Source organism: Falco punctatus, assembly GCF_963210335.1.
Source record: "Falco punctatus genome assembly, chromosome: 12".
Lineage (NCBI taxonomy): Eukaryota > Metazoa > Chordata > Aves > Falconiformes > Falconidae > Falco > Falco punctatus.
In genome coordinates, this window is record NC_137592.1 from 21,749,305 (window position 1) to 21,760,073 (window position 10,769).

Sequence of the window (10,769 nt, forward strand, 5' to 3'; positions counted from 1 at the left end):
TATTTTTGCTTTTAGGTATATTTTCTTCCTTTTTCTGCAAGTAAAAAACTTCCAGTCAGTAAACAACAAGAATTTCACAGCCATTATTTTAAAAAGCACATAGGAAATTAGGCTGTAAATGCCATATTTAAGTAATTCCTGACAAAAGCAAGTTCTAATAAGATTTCCTGATGTGCTAAAAGACAAGATAGGAAGTACCAGGACAGCCAGGCTCACCTAAACTGATGTCAGACAAGAGACTTTCACATAAGGCTTCTTGCCTACATTGTCACCACTTCCTGCTCTTCTTTGTTCCATAAGATAGGATACTTCATTAGATTTGCAACCTCGCGCTCATTCCCATGGCAACTCATGGCACAACAAAACATAAGACGTTAATCACCATTCTCAGACTTCATCAGGAGAGAAGAAACTGAGCTGTGAGCTGACAGAATTGCATGACTCACAAATAAGTAAGTGCAACAAGGGAAAGTAAAAGTGTTATAGCATGCTACAGTGCCCTAGAGATAATGGGGATCCGAACCATGCTGCATAGATCCCCATCCGGATCTGGATCTTCGTTTCCCCACTGCTTGGCAATATTAAGAGTCAGTGCTTTAACTTGTGGCATTCAGACTCAGAAAGGGATGAATCTTAGCTCCACAAAGATAGCGTTATAGTCACGTTCCCTGGCCTATTCCTGCTGAGGGCAGAATCAGACCTAAGTCACAATGAGGTCCAGGGTCAACGACCCAGAGTTCAACTGGCCCAATTATTTCTCCTAATTGCATCTCTAGTGGAAACGTTTCCTTATCTGAAGCCTCAGTTGAAAGATCCTCTTTTGAGGGCATGTGAGAGAGACTGTTTATACTTATGCTTCACTCCTTTGAATGTTTTCATTTCCACTGATAATCCTGTTTTATTGCCTGGCTTTTCTCTCTCTGTCTGAGATAAAGCTACATCAGTGCTAGAATCTTACTGCTGACGGTGACCTGCTTTCAGGGAGACTTCTTTGTAAAACATTTTCAGAATAAAAGATATTGCAAGACTCACATCTAAGTATTCCTGCAAGTATTCAATTTTGTAAGCTTGCACCCAATACTCTGGTTTCAAAAGAAAGTCATAACCATTCCCTGGATGGCAAAATAAATATTAACAACACAAGGACAAAAACAGAGGAACAATGTATATTTAAATAAACTAAAAAGGTTTAGACAGTGAGCATTTGAATCAATTTTATACCTATATCTCAAGCTGAGGCTAAGAGTTTGATCTCTGGGAAAGGCCCCAAAGCTATCTTTGATCATAAGAAGTTCCCTATGCTGTATCCTTCAAGTAAGTATAATTCCCCTGGTTCAGATCTCCTTGGACCTTGTGTAAAGAAACTAATCTTTGATTTGCTGTGTAAACACAGTTGCACATACCAGGTTAAGTATGTCTAGGAGGCATTCCTGCATCCTGCTGGCATGGGCATTTCTCCTAAGCCTCTAGAGGATTTGTTCATTAATATCTTTCTCCTGCTTAGTACTCCATTGCATTGGTTTCATTAGGCTGGGGGAACAAACAAATTTTTCCAATAGGATGCTCCTAGAAGCTGGATGCGTTTAGATTGGTTTTATTCAAGCATACTCTCCAGGAGATGGTATTTTAGAAAGACTGAGTGCAATGTGAAATAAGGTGTGCAATATATGTCAGACTGGAAGACCCCATTCACAGGGACTGATGAAAATCATTCCTTAAGCTACAGCTTTCATAGCTTCCTTTCTATGAACTTCATGCCTGCATGGATCCACACAAAAAAAAGAAAACAGAAAGCTAGCCAAATTTCAAAAAATCTGGAAATCCCACAAAACTACTAAATCCCACAAAATTACTAAATCCCACAGAGTTCCTGTTCAAAAGTATAAATTAACCAGAATTTGTTTGAGAATCCTGTCAAAAATCTGTGAACAAGCCCAGTCTGAACTTTGCAACTGAGATCTCATGTGACTGAAGGACCTGAAAGCAATCCTTACGGTTCTGAAGGGATCTCAACATGCAGCTGCTCCCACAGAGAGAAGCTGATGAGAGCAGCATACCCCTGCAGAATGCCAAGATCTGTGGAAAACCCAGGAGCTCAAACTGAGCACTGATGGTTTTCAAATTCCTCTGAAAATAAAATGAGCTCTTCCGATTTTCCCTTGCAGTGGCAGCAGCTCCAAAGGCATAAATGATTGCTGCTGTGGTAACACAGTCATAGTGATTCCATAAACATTAGAAGTATGCCTTGGGAAGACATTTGGGAAGTAAGTTTTAGATTTATCCCTTGTAACTCTAAGCACCACCAGAAAGTGAGCCAGATCTACCAAAGCGGTCACTAGCCCTCCTTCCACAAACTGGACAGGGCACCAAAGGCTCCTAATGGTGGTGCTCACCTAGGTGCCAAAGGCAGGTGACAGGAACAGAAGGCATCACGTTTCCAAACCTCAACAATGAAGCACACTGCTTCTTCAGACTTGCTACCAAATCACTCATCTACAGGTTCAACAAAGGACATTTAGTTATGCATTTTTCTAGCCGTTAATTTTCTTGCACCTGGAAAGATACTGTTAATACAGGCCCTATGTTTTCACCACACCTCTTTGTTAATGTCTGCAAGAGCACTGTCGTCCCTGATGCAGTCTCAAAAAGAGAGAAGGTATGAGAGCTAGGTCAGGGTAGCACTTCTGGGTGTTTTCAAGCTGAAGAACCCCCAGGGAACATATCACGGCTTCCTTACATGTAATACATGAGTACAAATTTGACCCAGTGATAACTGTGGTGGATGATGGGGTATGTGTGGATAGTTTGACAAAGTAGATGGAAATCTTGATGCCATTCTTCACTCTGCTGTGCATTTCTTACATTAACTTCTACTAGTAAAATCTTGCAGCAAGAAAAAATCAGCCAGTGCTTTGTCTTTGACATCAGAAAGGCTGTGATGTTATCTTTGTAGTATAGAAAATTCTTTTCTATAGAATAGAGATTATAAACTGCTCCCCTGTTTCCCAGAGGTCTCCATAGATAAACATCAAGAACTCAGATGCTGTGACTACAAGGTCACACAAGGAATAAGTTACTACATTTACGTCTAAAAACTTGACAGAATGAACACTACATATTCATGTATGTGTTTATTTAATGAGCTTTCTTTTATTTTTATTGCTTTGCTTACTACAGCTCAGTAATTTTGTTTCTAGTGTTTTTTCGCAAGTTATCTCTGTCTGACATGAAAGATGTAATTAGAGACAATGTCAGGTTGGAAACAGTCATCTGCTTTCTAGCTAAATCTTCCTACAAAGGCAGCCACTGCCAACTGGGATGTATAGCAGCTGACTGTAATGGTGCGTACAATGTTTAATTGTGCATATATGATACACGTTATTTAACTTTCTCTTTGTTTAATGCAGCACATAGAAATTCTCAGGAGGCTGAGGAGGGTCATATCCATGGCTGAATGAGAAAAGAACATTAGAATTATCATTACAGGCCTTCCTCCCTTTGACTTAACTGGATGAACCCTAGAAGTTTTAGAGTTCAGGTTCAGTTCAGATAAACATCCAAAAGTTCACAGGTTTACCCAAACTATCTGAATCTCTAGAGCCCCAAAATGAGCTGGAAACCTCCAGAACTGCCTTTCTTGAGGGATTTCCTGCACTTCCACTTCTGGACAAAAATGAGAAGTGAAAAAAAAAAAAGTAAAAATACTCTTAACGTGAATTAAGTATTGCAGACCCTCAGCACAACTCATTTAAGTTACACTCTAAAAATCAGTCTGCTCACATAGATTTCTTATCAAGTGTTTTGGTGATTATTTTTTTTTAATATCAGCTTTTATGTCTGAATGAGACCACATTAACTTTTTCACCTGACTTCTCTCAGTCTATCCTACTCATTTTTATCAGCAGATTTTTGTGAGTGGAAGCCAGAACAGATGGTAAAAGGGGTTCTGTTCTCCTACACATTTACAGTACATCTACACAGCATATTTAGGTCTTGCAGAGAATATCTCTTCATCTAAAATATTTATTAAAGCAGTGGCTAAGAGGTAAAGAGAAGAGGCAGGGAGTACAGTGAAGTAGTTTACAAAGTGCTGACACTCACAACAGATAGACCTCTCATTGGCATAGGAGCTGCTGTTTTCCCTCTTTGACACCGATATGGAAAAAAATCAGCAGCCACGCTATCAGCAAGAACGTGACCCTCTGATCAGCAGTTGTTCACTTTCCCAGAGCAGATTCACGTCTACCAAATTAACTGTGGCCATTCATTTTCTCTGTTGTAAAAATGTGTTTTCAATCACCTTTGGGACGAAGACAGATGCTCTGTACCAAATGAAGAGCACGTTGCCTTGTAGTACTTTCCATCATCCCCTTCACTTGTAAAGCCAGAAAGGAACATGGGCACCCTTGCCACAAGCGCTGTTCTCCTAGCACACTGTGCAGGGCCCACCTCCTCACAAAACACCCTCCAGAAACACCCTCCCCATTCATCCGGCGATGTGTTCTGCCATTTGTACCGGGCTGACAAGCAGTTGCTTCTTATGCTACTAAGTAGGAAAAAAAGTGTATTTCATAACCTGGTACTGCCATACGGAGCCAAACAAAGGTCTGTGTAGTCTGGTCTAATAACAGCTATAAGAAAAGGGGTATATACAGAGCAATCCTTTCTCTGCTGTATCCATTCAGCTACCAGCTTAGAGACTACCTGAATTGAGAGTTCTCACCTGCACCACCATGTTTATTAGAGACTCATGAACGCATCCTCATTTAATTTGCCTAATCCTTTTCTGAACCTGCTTATGCTTTTGTCCAAGACAACATGCTGTGGCAATGAGGTCCATGACTTCATCGCCCTTCCTTTTGCTTGTTTAAAATCAGCTATGAGAATTTCAGTGAGTGTTTGTAGTTCTGTTTAGTTAGAAAATTAATAGAGAAATAGCTCCTTATTCACTTTCTCTATCCTTCATTCACCTTGCTGCTTTTAAATATAATGATCATCTTTCCCCCACAGTCAGTCTTTTACAGCACAGGAAGTCCATCAAGCTCTTTGTCATGTAGAATACATTCCATAGCATCCTTATGATCTATTTCTCTGTTTCTTCTTAAAATCTTTAGGATTTTTAAATTACAATATTTCCAGAGTTTCACATAGAAGACTAGGTGTGAATGCTCTGTGGCATGATGCTCTATACTTTGATTTCTATTCCCTTCCTACCAACTCCTAGCATTCTAGCTGGCTCTGCCATTGTTTTGAAGTGATGTTGTCAGAGCTAGCCGTAATGACACCTCAGGTGCTTCCCCCAGATGGGAATAGCTATTTCCTGCTACTCATGGCATATATAGAATTTAAGCTAGTTTCTTCACTCTTCGTTTATTAAGGTTAGAAAATAATCTGAGAAACAAGATTCAGCCACTCAGCATCCTAATAGCATCTGCAGTTCCCCGGGATTGATTTGAGTTCAGATGTTCCTGAATAGTTTTGTGTCATTAGCAAATCCTGTCCTTTTACTGCTTATCCCCATTTTTAGATCAGGAATAATCTGAGTAACATGGAACAGATTTTTGTCAGTAACTTCCCCCTCCTGTGATTGCCAGTCCTTCAATTACATCATTGTGATGTTCTAGCTAATTGGGGAAGTGTTTTCTACATGACTTTCACCCATTTCTTGGAGGCTTGCCAAATCCATCCTCATAAAAGCATGAAATACCTCTTAACTGACATGGGTTATGAGTTAGTAAAGCAACACGTCTCTCTCTCACCTCCTTGCTAGGTCTCCATCAATGCTATGATACATGTTATCTCCTTAAGAAAAAAACTGACATAGGAAGCTTAGCTTCCTATCTCTTTTATATTTTTCTTGTTTGGCTTTTTGATTTCCAGGTTTTTTTCACACCAGTTCAGTGTTGATCCAGGATTTGCCTCCTATCACCGTTGGCTCAGATGCCTGAAATTATCCAATATCCCAGCAATGTTCTCAGGTTTTTAGTTCCGTCCATCTTCCTGCATGCCAAACCCAGAGCCTGCTACAGTTTCATATCCTCCAGAAAAACCTGCTAGTCAATCTGGCAGCTGAAACTCATGTTTGCTGCACCTTTCCAGAGAAATGTGTCTCATGGGGCCTGTTCAGCCACTGATGAAAGGCAGGCTTAAGCATGAAACCCCCTGCGGCTCCAGCAGCAGTTCGGTGTCGCTGTCCCGGTGTGTTGGCGCTGGGGGAAGAGGAGGGGCACACCACACATGTATAACCAGGCACACACAGTACATCTTCTCACCAGATGGTGCATCAGACCTGTTGCAGTTTAACTTTTAATTAAACTAAGAACTGAGGGCCACATTCAGTCACAGCATCAGTTTCCTCCAAACCAGATGTCTGCAAGATACCACAAAAATTGTATTCATGTGAGCCCAAACCCAGGCTGTGGGTGGCCACTGCCCAAGCCTCATATACCATCTCTGTCAGGGCAAGAAGGCTTCTACAACAGCGAACTGACAGACCCTTTGTTCTGGGCCACAGTGCCCTGAAAGCCTCCTCTATCCTGCATGGCACACATGAAACCAAAACTCCTGCAGCGTGCCACTGTTGCTAACTGGGCATAGAAAACGGCCTGGAACAGAGCAGGACACGCTCCATAAGGTTTACCCAAAGCTTCCCAAAGCAGCATACTTCTTGCCAAGGCACCCGGTAACTGCACAGTGCAAGCATAGTTACTTTAATTTTTTCTAGCAGCTGAGCACACTGATCAAGATGCCCTCTGTGCTGAAATCCCAGATGTGCACTGTAGTCCTGGCTAAGAGAAACTGGCAGGAGGTGTCTCAGTTGATAAGCTATTAGTGCCTATTAGACATTTGGTAAACATGGATAAATCTATGAAGCCTTCAAAAGGCCCTGGATAACATTTTCAGTAGGCAGATGGTAAGAAAATTTAAAAAGATCCAGACCAAGTTACATGGCAGCCCTACATCTTTCCTGGAGCCCTGCCTCTAGATCTTGTGTGCCATATGATGATTTTAGAAAAGTGAGGTCCATAAGGCTCCAAAGAAACAATAATGATTTAATTTATGCAGGCAAAATCTGAAGCCAGTAGCCTACCTGTAATGTCAGTTGTCAGGCAATGGTAACAGGCTAGTACAGATTTTTATATCCTGGGCATTGACTCAGTGTCAAATATTTAACGAAAAAAAAATAAGAAAAATAAAAAGTAGCTGATCCAAGGACTGGCAATGACTGTACTCAAGGATCCAATCCCCCTCTTGCCTCCAGTCCCCTCCCCATGCTTCACCCTAAGTTTCCCCTCCCTCTCTGCCTTTCTCGCTTGGAAGATGTTATTGTTTAGCATGGCACATTCCCAAGCTGCTAGACCAGGACAGTAAAATTATTCACTGACTTTACTGTACTCTTCTACCAGTCACTCATTTTTTAAGCTTTCAGCCCTCCTTCCCTCCACCCCCACCTCCTCCATTCCCCAATGAAATTCACTTTTTCCCTTCTCTCCCTCCCTTTCTGCTAGGCAGAGCCTGGAAAAAAGAAATCAAGGCCAAACTCAACAAAACTACTGCTGCGTAATAGCAGTCCTTTTTCACACACAGATGGTCAGTCAGAAGAATGAGCGCTTTATAAGACAGACATCATGCTGGTCTTTACAATCCTGTTCTCCTGGACCTCGGCAGGAGTTTTTCATCACCAAAGTGGATAATAACTCTGTCAGACACCTCATACACACAGGTATTAATAAAAAAAGAAAATACTGTAGTGACTGATTTTACAAGAACCTGGGAATCTTAATGTGATAGTTAAAAATGCGCACGATGATTACGCACAACCAATAGCTATGTCAACAGGGGTTTATAGCAGGTTGCTAATAAGCAGGGAATGCGCTTATGTATACATCGATGGTTTTGCACTTTATTGACAACATTTCCGCGGCCAAAGTCCATTTACTGTTGCATAGTCATAAACATGCACACGTTGTGTGCTTGTAAACGCCTAAGTGGCCAAAGACTTCTCCATGTTTGATATGGAAACACCATTTGCATGGGTAATAGCAGTTTACAGCATTGCTGTCTGCTGTACCACAAGGTGCTAGTAGTTGCACATGCCTTTAGTTCTGAAATTTGGCTGAATCTATAGACTTAAACATGTTATTTTTAAAGAAAATTCCTTTTTCCCAAAACTGAGTTTTGATGACAAAGGAGGTAGATTCCCATCGTTATTTAGATGCCAAACCTTCAGTTTTTCTTTTGATAGATCTAGAGTGTCAAAATCACATATGAAGACATAGACAGCACCAGCATTCACTAAGTCAGAAACACAGCTGCCTTTGTCTAAAATAGAAAAATATTTTCAGCTCTACGTTTTCCTACAACAAAAGTAGCAATGCTAAAGAAAATCATTGCAATAGGTTTGAAGTAGGAGCTCTGTTCTAATAGTCATCTTCCTCTTTCTTCCACAAATGGAAATTCTTAGCACTTTTGCAGCTCAGCATTTTCAAATTCAAATAGAATGAAATTATGTGTGAACTCTCACATTCTCACTTCATTAGTCATCCCCTTCATTAGCCAAATCAGAAGGGGCAGCACTTAATGCTTCTGCTCATGAAAAAAGTTCTCCCAATAACGTATTTGAGAGCTATTCTGACATTAAAGTTAAATAAAAAAACGTACTTTGTACTTGATCTGATTTAATGAAGGCATAAAAAAAGAAATTATGCCACTTAGAAGCTTAAAGATTATCTCAAACAGAAATTAATTTGCTGACATCCTTTTATTATCAGCAGGCAGTCGCACACTAAGCACTAAACAGTTACAGTGTATGTGGAAGGACAAATCCCTGCTAAGGACGCACGCTTTCCACAGGTTAAGTAGTACCCACTCTTCAGCCCTCAGTCTCCATTCTTCCTTGGACACAGTGGTAAGAAACTGCCTCTTTTCCTACTCCAGCTACCCCTTTTCTCCTGTCCCTCCCTTCAGCCTACATTCCAGAACTATTTCTTTGCACTACTGAAGTTTCTGAAAAATAAACACCCATCAACAGCATCGCGCTGATGATTTGTACTCTCCCCTGGGTGCAAAATCAATTCAGGATTTTGTTCAGGAGCTGCCAAAGAACAGCACATTACCTATCATTAAAGAGATGCATGGCCAAACCTGGGAGTGAAGATTGCCAAGAACTGGGCTTTGCTGTGCCCACCTCAGTTTGGTGCTGTCAAGCCTTCAGCTTCATTCTCCAAACATAATGAAACAAATTAAGTCAGCCTTTTCAGCATCAATCCCATCCACCATAAATTAATTTTTAGGGGCATTTTCCCATGGATTCAATCCAACTGACCTGGATTCCGTGCTCCTCTTTTACACCAATCATCAAAATTAACAGTAAGTGTTCAAAATGAGTTCTCATACATATGGAGCACAGAATAAGATTTAGGAAAGAAGGTTAAAAGTGTTTAGCCACTGGGGGGTGGGGGGGGGAAGCGGTGGGGAATATACGTATTAACTCTGAATGCACAAAACCCCCATATACTCCTGTTTTCAGTCAGCCTTTTCAAACTTGTAGATACTATTTTTTAATTATTACTAATGACAAGCACACAAACTATGCCACATCAGCAAAACCTTAATAAAAAAGGGGTGAAAGGAAAGAAGAAATGTACATAGCTAAAGACAGCTTTTTTTAGCAACACCGATCTCAACAATTCACGAAACCTTCTCTGGCGTGGATGGTCCTGGCCTCTGTGGAACAGAATGTAGGACTAGGCTCGGGATGAGGCTAGCAGGGCAGTCCCAACACTAAGCAAACCAACTCTCTAATTAAGGATCTTAAATAAGGTAGGAGAAAATGAAGTAAAGTAGAAAAATTTTGCCTTGATGAGTAAATACATGGAGAAAAGGGAAACTGTGGGTTTCAATGTATATTTTCATCTTCTTTCTCTGGATACCTCAGTCTGACAAACTGAATTTCCACTCTTAAGAGCATCAGTTGCAATGATTACCACCAGCAGCAATTTTTGATAGCTAATGGTGGAAAAAGTCTAAAAACAGATAGGGTGATCTATCCTCAGTCTCCCACACTTTTCAAGCCAGCTTGGAGATTTTTTATAATCCTACACAAGCTCCAGAGTATTTAACAGGAACTTCTGTGTTTTCTTTCAGAATTTCACTTTTCTGAATTGGGTTTCAAAATGTTTCCATCTTAGCATAGAAATAAGGGAGGATATAAACCAACCCTGCAATACTCTGGCAACCTTGTGCAAGTCAGAAATGCACATATGTGAATGACCTGATAGGGGTTGAAACCCCTGGTTTGTAAAACCAACCATCAGGCTTCAGCGCCCTCAGTGGAGACAGGATTGATCCCTGGCAATCCAGGATTATCAAGGCTATATTTTAGAAAAAAATAACAGTATTTCAGGGGGATTTTAACCCAAGAAAGATCTTCTGATGGTAATGGCATTACTACCTTTCTATCTCCCCCTTCACTTCTTCCCTGCTTACTTCCCTCTGCCAGCAGCTCCCCACCGTGCCCTCCAACACACAATGCTCTTTCTCCATCTCAGCCTCAGTCACACCATTGCTCTGAAAGGCAGGATCCCCAGGCTCTCACGAAGCTCCTGCTGAAGTTAATGAGACTTGGCACAAGATCTTCTTATAGAGAATTACTTGCAAGAGCAGCACCTTACTATTGGAGACAACACAAAAATAACTTCTTCACTGACAGTTTTCATCCTCAGCTCTAATTTTTACCCAGGTCAGGAATATTTTTTGCTTTATATCTG

At 40.9% G+C, this 10,769-nt stretch overlaps 1 protein-coding gene across 1 annotated transcript in view; it reads right to left on the bottom strand.

Moving 5' to 3' along the window:
- LOC308072157 (uncharacterized protein) overlaps positions 1 to 10,769 on the bottom strand; it is a 145,508-nt gene that overhangs the window by 92,956 nt on the left and 41,783 nt on the right. The gene's annotated exons all lie outside the window — the stretch shown is intronic.